General features: G+C 44.3%; 1 protein-coding gene and 1 pseudogene across 1 annotated transcript in view; both read right to left on the bottom strand.

The window, feature by feature from the left end:
• LOC135564032 (dynein heavy chain-like) overlaps positions 1–5,403 on the bottom strand; it is a 14,431-nt pseudogene extending 9,028 nt beyond the window's left edge.
• LOC115106963 (metabotropic glutamate receptor 8-like) overlaps positions 1–24,291 on the bottom strand; it is a 303,996-nt gene that overhangs the window by 213,822 nt on the left and 65,883 nt on the right. The window lies entirely within an intron of this gene.

The following is a 24,291-nucleotide window of genomic DNA, read 5'->3' as shown; positions in this document are numbered from 1 at the left end:
GTTTAATAGGTAAGAGCTATGGAAACAATCTGAGTCTATAGTTCCCTTGTGTGTATTCTAGATTGTACAACCCAGAGTGAAGGGTTTCGAAAGAATGAAGTGTCTGATTGTATGTGTTGATTTCGCTTACTTTAATAGAAGAACCTCCTTTTAAAATAAGCTATAATCTAATGCGTACCTTAAAAATGTATCGATAATTATCATAAGAGGAGGGAATGTGAAGAAAAGTTTTTAGTTTGTGCTTTTCTAATAAACAATTCGACTGGGTTCATGCAAGTGACTGATTGATCGTGCCTGGGAGGAATCAGTATAAGCAATGTGGCAGTACGCGCAGAACATTGTTTTGAGAACCGAAAAGTGTCTCAGTTTCAAGGTCTCAGCTGAACCAAACGTTAATGATGAAATCATTATGAATAATGAATAAGTGAAATCATGCAAATATAACTTCTCTTGCAAGCAGTATATAAGAAAACTAACGGGACTGCCACAGGCGGAGCTCCTGACGGCCGTGTACTACTTGGTGTATTAAACTTGTTGGAACCTCTACTGCTTGCTGATAATAAAGAATGTTTTAATATTAACTTCAGGTGTCCATGGTGGTATTTTCCACGACAGCCGGCTCCAGGCAAAAGCAAGTTAGGAACAGTTAGAAAAGTTGAATTAGAAAGTTAAAAGAGTAGAATGAACAAAGTGCAAGTTCAAAATGTGGTTGTGCATCAGCGGTTTTCTTCTTGTTATGTCAATCACTGACAATCACTCAATTAGCCATGTAAGCTAGCAATTTTTAGATTAGTAAATTAGTCTAGCCAGCTATCTAAATGTGTAGTAATCGTGGCTGAATACAGACAGGTCACAAAGGGCATGTGCCTAGGGGCCCCCATTGATTGTGTTAGTCACTCTCACTTAGATATCCTTAACATACCTCTTACATGGCATAAGTAACGGCAAAACGTGTAGAATTGCAGGAAATTAGCTGTAAAACTGTCTCACAGCAAAATGAGAAGAACTTCATGAAATTTGTTAGGGGGGGTGAACAAATCTTACTTAAGGCCCCCAAAAGGGTAAAGGCGACCATGAAGATGATTAAACGTGAACTGGCCAGCCTCCTCCCGGTGTGCGGCGGGGAATGAAGTGTGACGTGATTTGGGATGGATAGAAGGATCATGTCAAACTCAGTACCGGGCATAGTCATTGGAGGAGGTACTGTCTGGGTGTAATCCCAAATGGCACCCTATTCCCTACATGGTGCACTACTTTTGACAGGAGCACTATGGGCCATGGTCAAAAGTAGGGCACTATATAGGGAATAAGGTACCATTTGGGACACAACCCCTGGCTGACTTGGCTGAATGGATGTCTGCCGCTCATACATACTAATAGATATGTGTGATCCAATGCATTTAGCACAAAGAGATGAGATAGAAGCTGAGGTTAAAGATCTGCCTTGTATGCAATGCTGACCTGGGAGACACATACACACAGACTGTGCCTACACACACACACACACACACACACACACACACACACACACACACACACACACACACACACAGAGGGCCATCCTCCACATGACATTAAATGGATCCATCCATCACTCTGCCACCACCCAGCCATCGGACATACACAAAAGACTACACACACACACATACACACACACACACAGGGCAAGGGCAGTGTCTCCTAATTATGTCCCGTAGCTGCAGCCATTATCTCTGTAGTAGATGGGCGATGTGGCTCATGGAGGTGGAAATGGCCAGTAGCTGGCTACCATTTGGACCTCAAATAACTCTTCTGAATTCCTGCTTCAGGACTGAGCAGCCCTGCTGGCCTCTAGACTAGACACAGACACATACACACCACACGCTGAGCAACACTCTTGGACCGTAAGGGCTGTGCATGTTACACGAAGCATCTTGGAAGAAAGAAAGACGCAGGGAACAGGGCGAGAGAGAGAGAAGTGTCAGGAAGAGAGACGGAGAGAAGAGGCAAGAGGAGAGAGAGAGAGAGAGAGAGAGAGAGAGAGAGAGAGAGGGAGGGAGAGAGAGAGGGAGAGAGAGAGAGAGAGAGAGAGAGGAGGAGGAGGGAAGAGATATTGAGTATTCTGGTCAGCAGCCCAACCCCAGTCAACCCCAGCACTCAGCCTGCCTCGACTAGTATAGCTCCCTCCAGTAACCACGAGCACAACCGTGATTTTAACTGGCGGCTTTATTCTGTAGTTTTAGTCAGAATTATCACCTTCCGTGAGAACTCTAAAGTAAATGAAAATACAGTTAAGCACACTCTTACAACCTTCTTGTCTTACGAGTGACTTATTAGTAAGTCACTTATTACCCTCATAGATATCATCCTAACCAACTTGCCCTCCAAATACACCTCTGCTGTTTTCAACCAAGAACTCAGCGATCACTGCCTCATTGCCTGCATCCGTAATGGGTCTGCGGTCAAACGACCACCCTTCATCACTGTCAAACGCTCCCTAAAACACTCCAGCGAGCAGGCCTTTCTAATCGACCTGGCCCGGGTATACTGTAAGGATATTGACCTCATCCCGTCAGTAGAGAATGCCTGGTTATTCTTTAAAAGTGCCTTCCTCACCATCTTAAATAAGCATGCCCCGTTCAAAAAATGTAGAACCAGAAAAAGATATAGCCCTTGGTTCTCTCCAGACCTGACTGCCCGTGACCAGCACAAAAACATCCTGTGGCGTACTGCATTAGTATCGAAAGCTAAGGCCATCTTTTCAAACAGAAATTTTCATCCTGTAGCACAAACTCAAAAACGTTCTGGGACACTGTAAAGTCCATGGAGAATAAGAGCACCTCCTCCCAGCTTCCCACTGCACTGAGGATAGGAAGCACTGTCACCACTGATAAATCCACTATAATTGAGAATTTCAATACGCATTTCTCTATGGCTGGCCATGCTTTCCATCTGGCTACCCCAACCCCGGTCAACTGCCCGGCACCCCCCACAGCAACTCGCCCAAGCCTACCCCATTTCTCCTTCACCCAAATCCAGATAGCTGATGTTCTGAAAGAGCTGCAAAATCTGGACCCCTACAAATCAGCTGGGCTAGACAATCTGGACCCTCTCTTTCTATAATTATCTGCCGAAATTGTTGCAACCCCTATTACTAGTCTGTTCAACCTCTCTTTAGGATTGTCTGAGATTCACAAAGATTGGAAAGTTGCAGCAATCATCCCTCTCTTCAAAGGGGGAGACACTCTAGACCCAAACTGCTACAGACCTATATCTATTCTACCCTGCCTTTCTAAGGTCTTCGAAAGCCAAGATAACAAACATATTACCGACTATAACGAATCCCACCGTACCTTCTCCACTATGCAATCTGGTTTCCGAGCTGGTCACGGGTGCACCTCAGCCACGCTCAAGGTCCTAAACGATATCATAACCGCCATCGATAAGAGACATTACTGGGCAGCCGTATTCATCAATCGGGCCAGGGCTTTCGACTCTGTCAATCACCACATTCTTATCAACAGACTAAACAGCCTTGGTTTCTCAAATGACTGCCTGACCTGGTTCACCAACTACTGCTCTGATAGAGTTCAGTGTGTCAAATCGGAGGGCCTGTTGTCTGGACCTCTGGCAGTCTCTATGGGGGTGCCATAGGGTTCAATTCTCGGGCCGAATCTCTTCTCTGTATACATCAATGATGTCGCTCTTGCTGCTGGTGATTCTCTGATCCAACTCTACGCAGATGACACCATTCTGTATATTTCTGGCCCCTCTTTGGACAGTGTGTAAACTAACCTCCAGACGAGCTTCAATGCCATACAACTCTACTTCCGTTGCATCCAACTGCTCTTAAATGCAAGTAAAACTAAATGCATGGTCTTCAACCGATCGATGCCCGCACCTGCCCGCCCATCCAGCATCACTACTCTGGACGGTTCTGACTTAGAATATGTGGACTGTAAACTCTCCTTCAAGACTCACATTAAGCATCTCCAATCCAAAATGAAATCTAGAATCGGCATCCTATTTCACAACAACTTTGGTGATTTACAAAATAGCCTCTGACACTCTACTCAACAAATTGATTGCAGTCTATCACAGTGCCATCCATTTTGTCACCAAAGCCTCATATATGACCCACCACTGCGACTTGTACGCTCTCGTTGGCTGGCACTCGCTTCTTACTTGTCGGCAAACCTACTGGCTCCAGGTCATCTACATGTCTCTGCAAGGTAAAGCCCCGCCTTATCTCAGCTCACTGTTCACCATAGCAGCACCCACCTGTAGCATGCGCTCCAGAAGGTATATCTCACTAGTCACCCCCAAAGCCAATTCCTCCTTTGGCCACCTTTCATTCCAGTTTTCTACGGCCAATGACTGGACCGAACTGCAAAAATCACTGAAGCTGTAGACTCATATCTCCCTCACTAGCTTTAAACACCAGAGCAGCTCACAGATCACTGCACCTGTACATAGCCCATCTGTAAATAGCCCATCCAACTACCTCATCCCATACTGATTTTATTTATTTATCTTGCTCCTTTGCACCCCAGTATCTCTACTTGCACATTCATCTTCTGCACATCAATCACTCCAGTGTTTAATTGCTAAATTTTAATTACTTCGCCACCATGGCCTATTTATTGCCTTACCTCCCTTATCTTACCCCATTTGCACACACTGTATATAGACTTTTTCTACTGTAATATTGACTGTACTTTTGTTTATTCCATGTGTAACTCTGTGGTGTTGTATGTGTCGAACTGCTTTGCTTTATTCTTGGCCAGGTCACAGTTGTAAATGAGAACTTGTTCTCAACTAGCCTACCTGGTTAAATAAAGGTGAAATTTAAAAAATACATATATATAAATTAGCTTGATATAACTCTGAAGTGCTTACATACATAAACAGTTTAGCCGGAGCTATAACAGTATCAGATTAAACACATGAATAAAGGAAAAAGAAAGGTACAAAGCAGTCCATCCCCCAGTATGTGAAGGGAGGCGCGGTCTCCATGCGTTCCTTTGGAAGATCTGCCATCCTTTGCTCTTCTGTACATCTTCTGAATTTCCTGCATTTCACACAATTGTAGATGTGAGAGGAAACTGCTTTGCTGCATCCTAGGATCCATATACCGTTGGATCGCAGCTCATTGATCGTCATTCCACGTCCTTGGTGTCGAACTCATTCATGATAGTGCTTGATGAGCAGCACTGACAAGTGGTTGTCTCTCGGCAGGACTGCAGGATGCTTCACATGGGAACGAAGAGTTGCATGAGCCAAGTGACCTCCCACCCTGAGGATACCTTGCTCATCCAGAAATGGACTCAATTTATGCAACTTGCTTGCTTTATCTTTGGTCTTGATGTCTTTCTGGTGCCTAAGGTTGTGTATCTCATGGGAAAAGGCTGCTTCTTGAACCATCTTTATAATGGTGAGCTCTGCCTCTCTCCTTTCTTCTATGCTTGTAGCTTCACTGGACCTCAGTTTTAAACCCATGGCTTCCTTGACACGTCGTTTTAGCCTGGCAATAGCTTTCACCACTCTTGTCCAGTCTGAGAACTTGTGAATGTGATCTAGTAACAATTTTTCTTCCTTTGCCTGGGTATCATGGACCAGGGAATTCTGCAGCTGGGTCATTGTCTGAGATCTCTCCCACCGTGACTTTTCCTTTGGGAAGTTCTTCGTCTGGACCTGCGAACCAGTTGGAAGCCATGAGCTGTTCTGATGTGAGACCTCTGGAAGCGTGATCCGCAGGATTTTCTTCAGAGGTCACATTTCTCCATTGTTCGGGATCTGTGCTTTGCTTAATGCGTTGAATACGGTTAGGTCCAAAGATGTGGAATCTTCTGGCTTCATTGTTGATGTAGCCAAGAACTACCGTTGAGTCTGTCCAGAAGTATTCCTGTAGACCTTGTATCTCTAGCTCCTTTTTGAGCATGTCACTTGTTCGAACAGCTACCACCACTGCTGTTCCAGTCGTGGTATGGTCGTAACCTTGGAAGGGGCGACTCTCAACTCCCCCATAACAATGAACTTCTCCTGCTGTGCTGATTGTTCTGAGGTATGAGCACTCTCCATAAGCTGAGGTACTAGCATCGGAGAAGTGATGGAGCTTTTGTAGACTTTGCAGCCAGAAATCCCACTGGGAACGTAGGTCATCTGGAAGGGGTTCATCCCAGTCGATCTTGTCACGACACATCTGCTGCAAGATCTGCTTCCCTGCCAGGACAAAGGGTGCCACAAACCCAAGCGTATCATATACAGAGGCTACTGTAGACAACACTCCTCTTCTTGTGAGTGGGCGCTCTTTGACAACTACTCTAAACTGGAACTCGTCTGATGCGACACACCACAGTACACCAAGCGCTCTCTCCATGTGTGGTTCACCCAGAGCCATATCCAGGTCATTGGCACGCTCGGCACATTCTTCCTTGGGAATTGTGGCTATAACTTCCTTGCTGTTAGAGATAAACATGTGCAACCAAATTTTTCCGATGCTGCAAGGCTCCCATGCTTCTTTCACCAGCTGGGCCGCTTCAGCTTCAGACGATACGCTCGTCAACCCAGCATCAACATAAAAGTTCCTTTCTATGAACTGGATAGACTTCTCAACTGAAGCTTCCTCGTCCTTCGGCAGCAAGATGTTTGAGACCATAGTTGGCGCAACCAGGAGATGAAGCTGCGCCGAACAAGTCGACCTTCATACAATACACTGAGGGTTGAGACTCTAGATCTCCGTTCTCTCACCAAAGGAACCACAAATAATCTTGGTCTTCTGCTTTCACATGAAACTGGTGGAACATACACTCTACGTCACACATGATTGCGACTGGACCCTTACGAAAATGGTAAAAGACACCCTGGAATGCGTTTGTCAACTCTGGACCTGTAAGGAGATTTATGGACGTCTCTCGAAACTTTGCTGAGCAGTCAAGGACGACTAGTATCTTCACAGGCTTTTGTGGGTGATAAATCCCATGGTGCAGGATGTACCATGCTGGATGCTTGTTAATTTCCTCCTCTGAGATCTTCTCAGCATCTCCACAAGCTATGATCTCTTCCATGAATGCTGTGTAGTCCTTGTAGTGCTGCTTGTCTCTCCTTAGCCTCCTTTCCAGGCACTTGAGATGGTAAACTGCACATGTCTTACTGTTCGGCAGGTTGGGTATTTCTTCCTTAAACGGCAGCGGCATCTCATAATGTCCATTGTCCTTGCGTCTGATAGCCGCTTTCACTTTTGTCAGGAACCGGATATCCTCTTGAGATATGAGGTCCTCTTCTGCAGCTCTCTCGTTGAAGTCGGATTCAAGCATCTCGTTAATGTCCACCTTGTGACTGCTTCACAAGTATCATCTCTGCGGCGTATATCGTTGTCGGGACTGTCGATTTGACGCAAATTTACATAGGCAAGGTTTAGATCTGTAGAGGTGGCTAAAAACTTGTTAAGAGGTCTGGCAGTACGTCTTCAGAGCAACAGCCTGTCAGTAACAGTTTTGCCTCCTTACCAGAGCCTTCCCCTTCTCATAGCTGACCCTGAAACGATGTTCGAGCTGTCTCCACTTTTTGTCGTGCAGTTCTCTGCCCTTTCCAGTTTACCTGCGGACCCGCTCACCTCTTCGTGGCTCTTGTTGTGATGTCTCATTAGCAGCCTCTGTATCGTCATTCGCTGGCAGCCGTGACTCCACAAGAGTCTGGGTCTCTTCCTGCTGCTCTGTTTGTTCTGATGAAGGCTTGAAGTACGCAAGGTGTTGCTGCGGCTGCTCAACTTGACCCACCCCATCTTTATGACCTTTAGTGAAACTACCTCTTTCTGTCACGCCCTGACCGTAGAGAGCTTTTTATGTCTCTATTTTTGGGTTGGTCAGGGTGTGATTTGGGTGGGCATTCTATGTGTTTCTATGTGTTTATATTTCTTTGTTTTGGCCGGGTATGGTTCTCAATCAGAGACAGCTGTCGATCGTTGTCTCTGATTGAGAGCCATACTTAGGTAGCTTTCCCCACTGGGTTTTTGTGGGTAGTTGTTTTCCGTATCAGTGTTTGCACCTTACGGGACTGTTTCGGTTTCATTTATTCTCTTGTTATTTTTGTATTTAGTGTTCAGTTCAATAAATAATATGAACCTGCACCTTGGTCCACACCTTCTTCATACGACGACCCTTACACTTTCTGACATTCTAGGTAAGGTTTGGATAAGTGAGTAGGTAATTTATACTCCAATTCATTGTAATTTAAACCTTAGTGCATGGTATAAACATGTATAATGCTTGTAACAAAGACTTGAACCAAACAATTACACCAAACAATTAACTTACAGGTGAAAATAGAATTTTGTGTACGCTGACCCTTAATGTTTGTAACTATATATAGTGGAAATCAAAAATCAAAAACGTCACAACTAGACTGTTGTCACTGAGCAGCAGATAAGGTGCTTTCAATGATACAGCTAGATGGAACACAACAGATTGTCAAACACAGAGACAAACAGGCAGAATAGAGCAGAGCAGAGCAGAGTAGAACAGTCCTCCAGTACACGGAATAAACACGAGAAGGAGGGAGAGTGAGAGCGAGAGGGAGATGGAGAAAGAGAGAGAGAGAGCAGGAGAAAGAGAAGGTAAGGGCAGCAGAAAAATAGGAAAGTTCTGTATATGGTTTTACCTCAAACCCTCTATGAACCCTTTGTCTTCCAAAAAGGGTTCCTCCGATCAAAACGGTTCTTGGTAGAACCTTATCCCTCCACAAAGAACCCTTTTGGAACCCTTTTTTTTCCGAATGGTGTTTTTTTTCTTCACATAAACTATTAGCATTTTAGCAAGCAGGAAACAGCGGAGCGATTTCTGCATATTGCACCTTTAACATTCTGTCATTAAGAGTACATGTTCAGCTTTATAAAGAACATGTTTTTCCATCTCAAGAGGTTAAATACAAAAAAAATACTGTGCCAACTAAAATCACAAGGTTGATCATAATACGGTTGACCGTAACAGGGTTGACGATTTCTTCTTCCAGTAGATCACCCATAAATCCCCTTGTGACAGGGGGAATGGAAGATTGTTGTGTGCAACAGGGAGTTGTAATTGAATGAAATTGCCTGTCTATCTATGGGTAACATGATTGACATGTTATGCTCGGCCAGCTCAATTTTCTCCACAAAATTCCAGAAAATGGCAAACATAGTAGAACCAGCTCATCTGCTTTTACACTCTGATTTTACTATTCCATGTTCAACGTTTCTTTAGAAAATATTTGAAAAAGAAATAGTTTCACCATATTTAAACAAGAGTTCAGCTCACGTAACAGGGTTGACCTTAAAATGAGGGACAGATGTAAAAGATTCACTAATCACATCAAATAAATAATCATCTTCAGAAATGACTTTGTCAAAGCAACAAAATAACGAGAGTTTTACAATGAGGGTTGAGATTTAGTGGGTTATAATCTTCCTAGAAGTGACACAGGGTTGACAAAGAAAAAGAACATGTTGAATTCTGGCACTTTAGCAAGCTTTTATTCATCAAATAAATCGGATCTATTGAATTCTCCATAGGGTCTACATTAAATTATAAACTGGGTGGTTTGAGCCCTGAAAGCTGGTTGGCTAAAAGCCGTGGTATATCAGACCGTGTACCATGGGTTTAACAAAACATTTAATTTTACTGCTCTAGTTAACCAGTTTATAATAGCAATAAGGCACCTCGGGGGGGTTGTGGTATGTGGCCAATATACCACGGCTAAGGGCTGTATCCTAGCACTCCACGTTGTGTCGTGCTTGAGAACAGCCATTAGCCATGGTATATCAGCCATATGCCACACACCTTATTGCTTAAGTGTACTTCATTTAATACAGTACAACAGGCTTTAAAAATGCAATAGTGTTTAACAATATCTCAAAGGGGCGCAAAGGGCACTGTTTTCATGGAACGACCCAGTTATCATCCTTTTATGTTTTCCTCTCACTCTCCCTGTCTCCTCTCCCCTTCTCCCTCCTCCTTCCCATCACTCCTCCTCACCCGCTCCCTCTCCCTGTGAGGACTTGCTGACAGGAACACTTCCTCTAGCTCCCCCCCCATGGGAACTCACTCCAATAAAAAACAGAACACCATACAGCACCCAGAACCAGACACAGACACAGAAACAGACAAAGAAACAGACACAGACACAAACCCAGACCCAGGACTGATAGAGCAGCAGGCAGGATTCTCCCGTTTCACATCTGCACTGTCATTTTTCACCTGCAGTAGCATGGGTATTAGTGTGTGTGTGTGTGTGGCGGGTGCAGCGAGTCACAGTAATTAGCGAGCAGCCAGCAGTGACTAATTGGTGGCTCTACCCAGTGTAGTTTCCCCCCTGTCGAACACACACACACACTCACACAAAACACAGCCCCTATACTGCATTAAGACAGCACTAGAAGCACTGACATATTACTTTAATCAGATTTGTATTTGAGCATGCTACCTCAGGAGAGCGTCATCTGTACACTGCAGACACACACTCTAAACTGTCCCAGTCGCATTGCCTAAAATTATGTTTTGCATAATAGCAGGTGTGGGGGAGAGGTGTGTGTGTGTGTGTGTGTGTGTGCAGTCACTTGGTATACATTAAGATTCCACACCTGCAGTGCTATACACCCAAACAACAGCTCGGGGCTCTTCACTGTGAGCATCTCTGTCATGACCACCAGCTCTTAGCAACATCATCTTTGTAAAATTATTTTTATTTCACCTTTATTTAATCCAGGTTGGCAAATTGAGAACAAGTTCTCATTTACAACTGCGACCTGGCCAAGATAAAGCAAAGACGTGCGACACAAACAACAACACAGAGTTACACATGGAATAAACAAACATACAGTCAATAACACAATAGAAGAAAGTCAATGTACAGTGTGTATAAACAAGGTAAGATAAGGGAAGTAAGGCAAAAATAGGCCTAAGTGGCAAAATAATTACAATATAGCAATTAAACACTGGAGTGATTGATGTGCAGAAGATGAATGTGCAAGTAGAGATACTGGGGTATAAAGGAGCAAAGAAAATGAGGTAGTTGGATGGGCTATTTACAGATGGGCTATGTACAGATGGGATATTTACAGATGGGCTATGTACAGGTGCAGTGATCTGTGAGCTGCTCTGACAGCTGGTGCTTAAAGTTAGTGAGGAAAATATGAGTCTCCAACTTCAGTGATTTTTGCAATTCGTTCCAGTCATTGAGAACTGGAAGGAAAGGCGGAACTGGCTTTGGGGACGACCAATGAAAAATACCTGCTGGTGCGCGTGCTACAGGTGGGTACTGCTTTGGTGACCAGTGAGCTGAGATAAAGCGGGGCTTTACCTAGCAAAGACTTATAGATGACCTGGAGCCAGTGACTTTGGCGACGAATATGAAGCGAGGGCCAACCAATGAGAGCACACAGGTAGCAGTGGTGGGTAGCATATAGGGCTTTGGTGACAAAACAGATGGCACTGTGATAGACTGCATCCAATTTGTTGAGTAGAGTGTTGGAGGCTATTTTGTAAATGACACCGCCGAAGTCAAGGATCGGCAGGATAGTCAGTTTTACGAGGGTATGATTGGCAGCATGAGTGAAGGATGCTTTGTTGCGAAATAGGAAGCCGATTCTAGATTTTGTTTTGGATTGGAGATGCTTAATGTGAGTCTGGAAGGAGAGTTTACAGTCTAACCAGACACCTAGGTGTTTATAGTTGTCCACATATTCTAAGTCAGAACCGTCCAGAGTAGTGATGCTGGACGGGCGGGCAGGTGCGGGCAGCGATCGGTTGAAGAGCATGCATTTAGTGTAACTTGCATTTAAGAGCAGTTGGAGGCAACGGAAGGAGAGTTGTATGGCATTGACGCTCGTCTGGAGGTTAGTTTACACAGTGTCCAAAGAAGGGCCAGAAGTATACAGAATGGTGTCATTTACGTAGAGGTGGATCAGAGAAACCCCAGCAGCAAGAGCAACATCATTGATGTATACAGAGAAAAGAGTCGGCCCGAGAATTGAACCCTGTGGCACCCCCATAGAGACTGCCAGAGGTCCAGACAACAGACCCTCCGATTTGACACACTGAACTCTATCACAGAAGTAGTTGGTGAACCAGGAGAGGCAGTCATTTGAGAAACCAAGGCTGTTGAGTCTGCCGATAAGAATATGGTGATTGACAGAGTCGAAAGCCTTGGCCAGATCGATGAACACAGCTGCACAGTATTGTCTCTTATCGATGGTGGTTATGATATCGTTTAGGACCTTGAGTATTACATTTACATTTAAGTCATTTAGCAGACGCTCTTATCCAGAGCGACTGGCTGAAGTGCACCCATGACCAGCTCTGAAACCAGATTGCATAGCGGAGAAGATGGCTTTCACTTCAGCAGTAATAAATTCATGAACTTCTTTGAGGAAAAGATCATGATTATTAGAAAGCAAATTACGGACTCCTCTTTAAATCTGCGTATTCCTTCAAAGCTCAGTTGTCCTGAGTCTGCACAACTCTGCCAGGACCTAGGATCAAGAGAGATGCTCAAGTGTTTTAGTACTATATCTCTTGACACAATGATGAAAATAATCATGGCCTCTAAACCTTCAAGCTGCATACTGGACCCTATTCCAACTAAACTACTGAAAGAGCTGCTTCCTGTGCTTGGCCCTCCTATGTTGAACATAATAAATGGCTCGCTATCCACCGGATGTGTACCAAACTCACTAAAAGTGGCAGTAATAAAGCCTCTCTTGAAAAAGCCAAACCTTGACCCAGAAAATATAAAAAACTATCGGCCTATATCGAATCTTCCATTCCTCTCAGAATTTTTAGAAAAGGCTGTTGCGCAGCAACTCACTGCCTTCCTGAAGACAAACAATGTATACGAAATGCTTCAGTCTGGTTTTAGACCCCATCATAGCACTGAGACTGCACTTGTGAAGATGGTTAATTACCTTTTAATGGCATCAGACCGAGGCTCTGCATCTGTCCTCATGCTCCTAGACCTTAGTGCTGCTTTTGATACCATCGATCACCACATTCTTTTGGAGAGATTGGAAACCCAAATTGGTCTACACGGACAAGTTCTGGCCTGGTTTAGATCTTATCTGTTGGAAAGATATCAGTTTGTCTCTGTGAATGGTTTGTCCTCTGACAAATCAACTGTAAATTTCAGTGTTCCTCAAGGTTCCGTTTTAGGACCACAATGTCCTTCGAAAACATAATGTTAACTTTCACTGCTATGCGGATGATACACAGCTGTACATTTCAATGAAACATGTGAAGCCCCAAAATTGCCCTCGCTAGAAGCATGTGTTTCAGACATAAGGAAGTGGATGGCTGCAAACGTTCTACTTTTAAACTCGGACAAAACAGAGATGCTTGTTCTAGGTCCAAAGAAACAAAGAGATCTTCTGTTGAATCTGACAATTAATCTTAATGGTTGTACAGTCGTCTCAAATAAAACTGTGAAGGACCTCGGCGTTACTCTGGACCCTGATCTCTCTTTTGAAGAACATATCAAGACCATTTCAAGGACAGCTTTTTTTCTATCTACATAACATTGCAAAAATCAGAAACTTTCTGTCCAAAAATGATGCAGAAAAATTAATCCATGCTTTTGTCACTTCTAGGTTAGACTACTGCAATGCTCTACTTTCCGGCTACCCGGATAAAGCACTAAATAAACTTCAGTTAGTGCTAAATATGGCTGCTAGAATCCTGACTAGAACCAAAAAATTTGATCATATTACTCCAGTGCTAGCCTCCCTACACTGGCTTCCTGTCAAGGCAAGGGCTGATTTCAAGGTTTTACTGCTAACCTACAAAGCATTACATGGGCTTGCTCCTACCTATCTCTCTGATTTGGTCCTGCCGTACATACCTACACGTACGCTACGGTCACAAGACGCAGGCCTCCTAATTGTCTCTAGAATTTCTAAGCAAACAGCTGGAGGCAGGGCTTTCTCCTATAGAGCTCAATTTTTATGGAATGGTTTGCCTACCCATGTAAGAGACGCAAACTCGGTCTCAACCTTTAAGTCTTTACTGAAGACTCATCTCTTCAGTGGGTCATATGATTGAGTGTAGTCTGGCCCAGGAGTGGGAAGGTGAACGGAAAGGCTCTGGAGCAACGAACCACCCTTGCTGTCTCTGCCTGGCCGGTTCCCCTCTTTCCACTGGGATTCTCTGCCTCTAACCCTATTACAGGGGCTGAGTCACTGGCTTACTGGGGCTCTTTCATACCGTCCCTAGGAGGGGTGTGTCACTTGAGTGGGTTGAGTCACTGATGTGATCTTCCTGCCTGGGTTGCAAAGTTTGATCATCAAGGCAAAGGGAATATAAAATATAAAATATATTTACATTTGTTTAATACTTTTTTGGTTACTACATGATTCCATATGTGTTATTTCATAGTTTTGATGTCTTCACTATTATTCTACAATGTAGAAAATAGTACAAATAAAGAAAACACCTTGACTGACTAGGTGTGTCCAACCTTTTGACTGGTAGTGTGTGTGTCTCTAATATGGTCATATATTGGGCAGGAGGTTAGGAAGTGCAGCTCAGTTTCTACCACATTTTGGGGGCAGTGTGCACATTGCCTGTCTTCTCTTGAGAGCCAGGTCTGCCTTCGGCGGCCTTTCTCAATAGCAAGGCTATGCTCACTGAGTCTGTACATAGTCAAAGATTCCCTTCATTTTGGGTCAGTCACAGTGGTCAGGTATTCAGCCACTGTGTCATCTCTGTTTAGGGCCAAACAGCATTCTAGTTTGCTCCGTTTTTTTGTAAATTCTTTCCATGTGTCAAGTAATGATCTTTTTTTATGATTTGGTTGGGTATAATTCTCTCTCTCCATCCCTCCCTCCCCCACTCTCATCCTCTCTTTGCATTTGTCTCCCTCTTTTTGCAGTGGCTCTGATCCTCTCTCTCTCTCTCTCTCTCTCTCTCTCTCACTCTACCCCTCTCTCTCTCTTCCTCCCTCTACCCATTGAACACATTGTTCTCCTCCTCTCCATACGATCAGCAGTTTCATCGATGACGCTTGTCTTTCTTAAATTGTCTGCTTCACTCATTCATTGTAGCTCTCTCCCTCCCTCCCAATGCACATATCCTCCACTCTTTCTCTCTCTCTCTTCACTTATTTGCCTCTCCATCTCAATCCCTCCCCCTCTGGCATGTTCTCTCCCCCTCTTCCTCCCTCTCACCTCCCTCTTCCTCCCCCTCCCACACATTTTTGCAGCTCTTGTTTCTTCAATCTCTCTCTCTCTGTATGTCTGTCTGTCGAACACATGTATAGGCAGGGTTCTCTGGTTCTCCACAGAAAGGTTTGTGCGCGCATGGGCGGGTGGGTGGGTGCATGTGTAAAACAATCATCCCAGCCTGCCTTCAGAGGCCGACAGCAGACACTCATCCCCTCACTCTATCCCCTTCTCCACTCCTCCCTCTCAATCTCTCAATCCTTGTCCCCCCTCCTTTCTCTTCTCGCTCTCTGCCTGCTTCTCTCAACCTTCCAGCTCTCACAGTCTCATGTCAGAATTAGACGTTCATCCATGTTTCTCAAACGCAAACTACGAAGTTGTTCCAAACGTCACATGTCAAGGTGTTTAAGATTAAGTTTAGGCATTAACTACAAATTCTTTAAGCTAGGCATTAGCTCCGAATGATTAAGGTTTGGGATAGGCTTAAAACAAAAACAACTTTCTACTCCTGCTTTTGAAACTTACAGCCATTGGAATCAGAGGCAGATGCTTGCAGCTAGCCACAATCCCCATCCACAACACCTTGCAAAACCCGAAACCTACTTGAAGGTTACAGAGCTCACTGTTGCCCCTAGTGACAAGTTTTCATGTCATCTCCAGACCAGAGTATGTGAGCAGAGTTCCATTTATCGCTCACGGTGCTCTACGTCCTTTCCAAACGCTCTGCTAAAAACTGCTCCTTGCTCACAGGGGGGGGGACTACAGCTTCAAATTCGCTCCATTCATTAAAATCACAATTGAACCAACACCCATTTATGTTTGTGATTGTCTGGACCATTTTGTTTTGAAGTATTGAAACAAAAAAGTACTTTAATAAACAAGGTGACAAGATGACTGTAAGAAGCACTCAAATAGGTTACATGCCATATTAAACAGCATATAAACACTAAATAGTTCAGGAGCCAGACAGGTAGCCTAATTATTTAGGTTATAGCCTACAAATAAATAAATTGTGAAGTACAACACACTGAGTACAACACACTAGGCTGGCAACATTTCATTGTTTTAAATCATTATAGTCTATTATTTGCCCATATAGGCTGTGACTTACTTAGATATAAGTAAGTCGACCAGAAACCCCCTGATCCCTGGTCAATCTTACCAGTCACACACACTGTATTGGTTACAGGCTAGAAGGGTGTCCACATAATGGACTTTCCACTGAGGTATTAAGCACACTTCCTGTTTACGATTGAGTGTGTATGAGTCATTACATTGAAAAGATACACACACACACACACACACACACCGTGTGACACAATAAAAACAGTACTTCACATACCCATTTACAAAACAATTCTAGATGCCAACGCCATGGCAAACGCGGCATAAATTCAGATTGTCACACACACACACACACACACACACACACACACGTATACACAATCGCACTCGGAGGTGCTCTACCGTGCGTGCTCTTAGAAATGGCATTACAATGGCTTTCAAACGGTTATGATCCCATTCCAAAACGCATTATAAAGCCATAGAAGTGTTCTATCCATCAGAGGGCAGCCATAATTACCATCGGCCACTGTAACGGCTCATTCCCCGCTAAGGAAACTGGAGCAGGCTTTAGTGGAGCCAACGTCGAGTTAAACAGAGAATGATCTGTAGGCCGTCTATATTAGATGTAATGGTAAAGGAATACGGATATGGTATGGTTCCGCAGTGGTAAGGGAGGGAAGCCTATGGGGGGGGGGGGGGGTTATTCTGTACATAACCCTTACTGTGGTTATGATTGGGATTGTATCGGCTGACCAGACCAGGGAGAGACTAACACCGCAGAATTGTGAACACCACAGATGTAATGTGAGATAATGGCGAAAAGACACTTTTGCATGACGTCAAATGGACTTGAGCAAAGAACTGGAGGCCCATCGAAGAGCATGGATAATCAATCCAAACGCGATTCATAACCCTGTTAGATTACAACGAGCTCATTTGTACGTGTGTGTGTGCTGTGATTAACATTGCATGGGCTCCCCTGTGGTGAAGCTTCAAAGAAGCACCTCAGTCCGAGGGGAGAGGGAGGAGCAAGATCGGACTAATGGCAGGAAGTCAACACTTCCTTTCCAAAGTTTCCATCAAGTCAACGGTCAGAACAGAACAGTGAAAAATGAGATGTAGTGGAGGAAAACGTGTTCTGTCTGTCTGTCTCTCTCTCTGTCTGTCTATATGTCGGGTCACGGACATCATATCCTTTTACCGGCTTGTCTGTTTTTCAACAACACAACTGTGTCTTTACTGTCGTCTCTCAGCCCGGGATCGCCGTTCTTCACAGAGAAGGAATAGACTGAAAAGCACCAACTCATCAGTCCTGGGGGAAGATGAGAGGGGGAGGAGAGGAGGATGGAGAGAGATACGGGGGTATCAGGCTTTCTCTAGGTCTGAGTGCCTGTCTGCTGTCTGGCCAACACAAGGGTTACTGTGTGGGCTGAAGAGTGTGGACGCAGAGAGTGAATAGATATAGATAATCTGCCATCCACACACAGTTTCACATTCATTTGTCTGGGCTTTTCCTTGTTAGATTACAAATTGTGTTAATTAGTGATTGTTATCGTGTTTCACTGCTTGCAGGGCGTCTAGACGCTAGACAAACACACGCACACAAACCTGTGATGTTTGCTTCGTATGTAAAGAGATACCTCTCTCTAAAAAGGGACACACACACACACACATACGTCCCGCTTAGATGGAATAATGAGAGTGTTTTGTAGGTGGGAATGACAGACTCGCACACATAATCAATTGTAGCAGGATCTGATAACATGTCTCTCCTTTTGACCCCTACTGAGTAGCAGGCTGGTGGCTGGACCCTGACTATCCCTCTGCATTCTGCCCAGGTCCTCCCAGCCCTCTATGTCCTCCACCTCCGCCCTCGGGCCTAATCAATTGATATCTGCTGCCATCGATCCACAGCAGGGATCTTTGCCATGCACGGATAAGCCAGGTCTGGATCCTCTCCCCTGCAGTCCCTCCCAGCTTAGCGACACCATTACTCCGCATTAAATACACCGAATATGTGCTTTAAGCTACACCATTACACAACAAGACTCATACAGAGATAGTTCTACAGGAGTAGGATGACATTGCCTCTAGACACACTGATCTAAGCCCCGTGTGCCTATTAAGGGTCATTTTCTACCCAGAGAAGTTCTGCAGTTGCACAGTTTCTTACGTGTCTCCCCCTGGGGGCAGGAGTGGGAATTGCTTTACACGTGACAGACCTTTAAAAGAGCAGTATCCCTTTGCCCCACGCCATGAGACGTGTGTGTGTGTGTGTGTGTGTGTGTGTGTGTGTGTGTGTGTGTGTGTGTCCAAACGGACAGCAGCTGAGCATTACTTCCACGCGATTTGTGACACTACAACCACACGGCACTACAGAATGTCGCCTGTGTTTCGCACAACATCATGCTGGGAGAAAAGCGCCAGAGACATCATAGAAAAACACCTTTTAGCTGTGCATGTGCATGTGGTCTTACTGTATGATGACATCTCAGTGCTCTGTCGATGCCTGTAACCTCTGTTTAGTCCTGCAGTAATGTGTAGCAGAGCCAGAGAGACGTGAGCTGTTTTACACAGTGCTTGACCATTGGCTGATCGTTTAAACTGCTGGGGGAATCCTGTCTGTGTGTCCAGTGTTATTGACTAGCTCCTCTCCTAGGGAACACCCAGGGAGCATCCTCACAGTACAGTGGGGCAAAAAAGTATTTAGTCAGCCACCAATTGTGCATGTTCTCCCACTTAAAAAGATGAGAGAGGCCTGTAATTTTCATCATAGGTACACTTCAACTATGACAGACAAAATGAGAAAATAAATCCAGAAAATCACATTGTAGGATTTTTTATGAATTTATTTGCAAATTATAGTGGAAAATAAGTATTTGGTCAATAACAAAAGTGTATCTCAATACTTTGTTATATATCATTTGTTGGCAATGACAGAGGTCAAACGTTTTCTGTAAGTCTTCACAAGTTTTTCACACACTGTTGCTGGTATTTTGGCCCATTCCTCCATGCAGATCTCCTCTAGAGCAGTGATGTTTTGGGGCTGTTGCTGGGCAACACGGACTTTCAACTCCCTCCAAAGATTTTCTATGGGGTTGAGATCTGGAGACTGGCTAGGTCACTCCAGGACCTTGAAATGCTTCTTACGAAGCCACTCCTTCATTGCCCGGGTGGTGTATTTGGGATCATTGTCATGCTGAAAGACCCATCCATGTTTCATCTTCAATGCCCTTGCTGATGGAAGGAGGTTTTCACTCAAAATCTCACGATACATGGCCCCATTCATTCTTTCCTTTACACGGATCAGTCGTCCTGGTCCCTTTGCAGAAAAACAGCCCCAAAGCATGATGTTTCCACCCCCATGCTTCACAGTAGGTATGGTGTTCTTTGGCTGCAACTCAGCATTCTTTGTCCTCCAAACACGACAAGTTGAGTTTTTACCAAAAAGTTATATTTTGGTTTCATCTGACCTTATGACATTCTCCCAATCTTCTTCTGGATCATCCAAATGCTCTCTAGCAAACTTCAGATGGGCCTGGACATGTACTGGCTTAAGCAGGGGGACACGTCTGGCACTGCAGGATTTGAGACCCTGGCGGCGTAGTGTGTTACTGATGGTAGGCTTTGTTACTTTGGTCCCAGCTCTCTGCAGGTCATTCACTAGGTCCCGCCGTGTGGTTCTGGGATTTTTGCTCACCATTCTTGTGATCATTTTGACCCCACGGGGTGAGATCTCCCAGATCGAGGGAGATTATCAGTGGTCTTGTATGTCTTCCATTTCCTAATAATTGCTCCCACAGTTGATTTCTTCAAACCAAGCTGCTTACCTATTGCAGATTCAGTCTTCCCAGCCTGGTGCAGGTCTACAATTTTGCTTCTGGTGTCCTTTGACAGCTCTTTGGTCTTGGCCATAGTGGAGTTTGGAGTGTGACTGTTTGAGGTTGTGGACAGGTGTCTTTTATACTGATAACAAGTTCAAACAGGTGCCATTAATACAGGTAACGAGTGGAGGACAGAGGAGCCTCTTAAAGAAAAAGTTACAGGTCTGTGAGAGCCAGAAATCTTGCTTGTTTGTAGGTGACCAAAAACTTATTTTCCACCCTAATTTGCAAATAAATTAATTAAAAATCCTACAATGTGATTTTCAGGATTTTTTTCTCATTTTGTCTGACATAGTTGAAGTGTACCTATGATGAAAATGACAGGCCTCTCTCATATTTTTAAGTGAGAGAACTTGCACAATTGGTGGCTGACTAAATACTTTTTTGCCCCACTGTATGTGGTTGATTTTATCAGGATAATTTATTCCCTGTTTGGCTTACAAAACACACACACACACACACACACACACACACACACACACACACACACTAGACACATACAGGTGATCCCTGAGGTAAGGCTTTGAATTAAATGAGAAAAGCTTCAGATACACTTCATGTTCGCCTAGGTCTCAGTCACAGTTTGCACCCATGTGTTTGTGTGTGTTACCTGGTTCTCAGTCACGGTTTGAGTACCGTGTTGAAAGGTCATCACACATGGTGACTCATCACCGGTTATCACCCTCATGCACCTTCCAGCCTGCTTGAAGACACACACACACACACCTCTAAGCCTTATATAAACGCTATTCCTCTGTCTTGACATTTAAGCCAGAATGTTCCTCTCTCTCATGGTGCTGTACCACTATTACTGTGAGTAACAACACTATCTCAGACCCACAGACCCACTGGTTGGATATTTCACGACTGCTTAGGTTCCACTCCTTTGTGTCCTCAAGCACAGCTGGATCTCCTCTCATCCTTTGCTGCAATCACTCTTTCCTCTCCGCCTCTCGTCCTCTCCTTTCCTTTCCACTTATCTCTCTCCTGTCCTTCCTTCGCTCTCTCTCTTCTTTCGTCCTCAACCCTCCTCTCTTCCTCTCCTCCTCTCTTTTTTCCCTTCTCATTCCTCTCCTTCTCTCCTCTACTCCTCTCCTCCTACCTCTCTCTCTCTCTCTTCTTTCGTCCTCAACCCTCCTCTCTTCCTCTCCTCCTCTCTTTTTTCCCTTCTCATTCCTCTCCTTCTCTCCTCTACTCCTACCGCTCTCTCTCTTCTTTCGTCCTCAACCCTCTTCTCTTCCTCTCCTCCTCTCTTTTTTCCCTTCTCATTCCTCTCCTTCTCTCCTCTACTCCTCTCCTCCTACCGCTCTCTCTCTCTTCTTTCGTCCTCAACCCTCCTCTCTTACTCTCCTCCTCTCTTTTTTCCCTTCTCATTCCTCTCCTTCTCTCCTCTACTCCTCTCCTCTTCTGGTCACTCCAGCTCCTGATAAGAGTGTCTCCATAGGAACCAGCCGGCTCCTTAAGAGGGAGCCCTCCACTAATTACCACATATCTCCCTAATAACCCAGGACAGAGAGAGAGAGGGAGGGAGGTATAGAGGGGGAGGGAGAGAGAGGGAGGGAGGGGGAGAAGAGGGAGCAGAACACGGAAAAGAGAGGAGAGATATGGAGAAGGGGAACAGAGAGAAAGAGAGAGCTGAGGTAATTGGTGTGTTGAAGAACAAAGACCTGTTTTTGACTGACAGATTCCAGATTCAATATGAGAGGAGCTGAGAGAAGAGGAGAGGAGAGGAGTGTGGAGGAGGGGAGAGAGTCTATGATACTGAATACCTTACTGCAGTAACAGTATCAGCTTTCTCCAACACACACTGCTATATACAGTATATTATAAACCGGGTCGTTTGAGCCCTGGATGCTGATTTGCTGAAAGCCGTGGAATATGAGACATTATAAATCGGGTAGTTAGGATACTGGATAATGATTGGCTAAAACAGAATTCAGCCGTATGTATTTGAGACCGTATACCATGACTATGACGTTTAGCCTTTTCACCTTCACATCATTGCGCCTTTCACCTCGGTAAAATGGCTACATGAACAATAGTTTGACATGCCGATGTACAAAAGCACTTACCTGCTTCACTGGCTGGTGTGCAGAAAAAGGGGATACATTGTGAGTTTGGGAAAACAACAGAAACGGAGCTGAACTTCACGAGAATAACTTCAACGAGACTTCAGTGACATGAATGCCAAATGCCGAAGAACACAGGGCTGATTAGCAGCTATGCTGGACTCAGAACTGGTTTGAACCGACACATCAACGACCCCTCTCTCAGTCTGGCATGGAGTATACGGAAGGACACCGAATTCACAACGAGCAACAACGTGTCTGTCGGCGTAATTCAAAAGGTTGAGGGAAGAGGGGCGCGATAAAGCTGCACAACAGTGAACAGGTACATGTGGTAGGTAACTGTTATCTAGCTAAATCATTCTAATGTACCCTGACAATATAATCGGTAGCTATGTAGGCCTAACTATTAGCTAACGTTAGAATGATTTTCAGGTCCACAAAAGAGCCAATGGGAGTGAACACCCTCGCAAAAATGCTGCCAAACATCTGCAAAATAGCTGGTCCGTCGCAGATTTACCCAAACCACTGCCTTCGAACCACCGCGATCCAGAAACTGTCAGATGAAAGAGAAATAGAGGTACGAGAAATACTGTCCGTCAGAGGACACAGACTCGAAACCTCTCTTCAACGTTACTGGAGGCCAAACCTGGAAGCGGTGGAGCACTGTTCTCTCTGACAACACAGCAGCAGGTCCCCCAGTTAAATGAACGGCATCAATTTCCAGCGGCGTGGCGCCAACAACAAGCGATAACATGGGAGAATGTCTTCATTCCTGCACAATAAATGGCAACATTCAGATCAGCATTCATAAATAATTGGTGCTAATGCTCTGTTTTTGCATACGTTTAACGTAAGCTTGCTAGCTAGCCTGTGGTTGTTGCAAGGCAACCAGTCTAGCAACAACTAGACCTGACTACCTTTTCTGGCGGATTGTATTTGTTAATTATGTATTTATTAAAGAAAATAAAAAATCGGGACGTATTGCTGAAATATACCACGGGTAAACTACTTGTTTAATATTCGGATTATGTTGGTGACCAGTTTATAGTAGCAATAAGGCACCACTGGTTGTCCCCATAATAACCCTATGTGGAAAGGGTTCTACATGGAACACAAATGTGTTCTACCTGGAACCAAAACAGATTATTCAAAGGGTTGTTCTATGGGGACAGCCGAAGAACCCTTTTAGGTTCTAGGTACGTCCCTCCCTCACTAACTTTAAACATCAGCTGTCTGGGCAGCTAACCAATCACTGCAGCTGTACATAGCCCAACTGTAAATAGCCCACCCAATCTACCTACCTCATCCCCATATTGTATTTATTCACTTCTCTGCTCTTTTGCACATCAGTGTTTCTACTTGCACATCATCATCTGCTCTCCTATCACTCCAGTGTTAATTTGCTAAATTGTAATTACTTTGCTACTGTGGCCTATGTATTGCCTTACCTCCTCACACCATTTGCACACACTGTATATAGGCTTTCCTTTTTTTCTATTGTGTTATTGACTGTATGTTTGTTTATTCCATGTGTAACTCTGTGTTGTTGTTTGTGTCGCACTGCTATGCTTTATCTTGGCCAGGTCGCAGTTGTAAATGAGAACTTGTTCTCAACTAGCTTACCTGGTTAAATAAAGGTGAAATAAAAAACGAAGTGTGTGTGTGCGTCACAGTCTTTATCATCATCATCATCATCAAATTATATTGGTCACATACACATGATTAGCAGATGTTATTACGAGTGTAGCGAAATGCTTGTGCTTCTAGTTCCGACAGTGCAGAAATATCTAACAAGTAATCTAACAATTCCACAATAACTACATAATACGCACAATCCAAGTAAAGGGATGGAATAAGAATATATACATATAAATATATGGATGAGCAATGACCGAGGGGCAAAGGCAAGATGCAATAGATGGTATAAAATACAGTATATACACATGAGATGAGTAATGAAAGATATGTAAACATTATTAAAGTGGCATTATTAAAGTGACTAGTGATCCATTTATTAAAATGGCCAATGATTTCAAGTCTGTATGAAAGACAGCAGCCTCTCTGTGTTAGTGATGGCTGTTTAACAGTCTGATGGCCTTGAGACAGAAGC

The sequence above is a fragment of the Oncorhynchus nerka genome, linkage group LG23 (genome assembly GCF_034236695.1).
Source record: "Oncorhynchus nerka isolate Pitt River linkage group LG23, Oner_Uvic_2.0, whole genome shotgun sequence".
NCBI lineage: Eukaryota > Metazoa > Chordata > Actinopteri > Salmoniformes > Salmonidae > Oncorhynchus > Oncorhynchus nerka.
The sequence above is the reverse complement of the archived record's forward strand: the minus strand, read 5'-3'. Positions and strand labels throughout refer to the sequence as shown.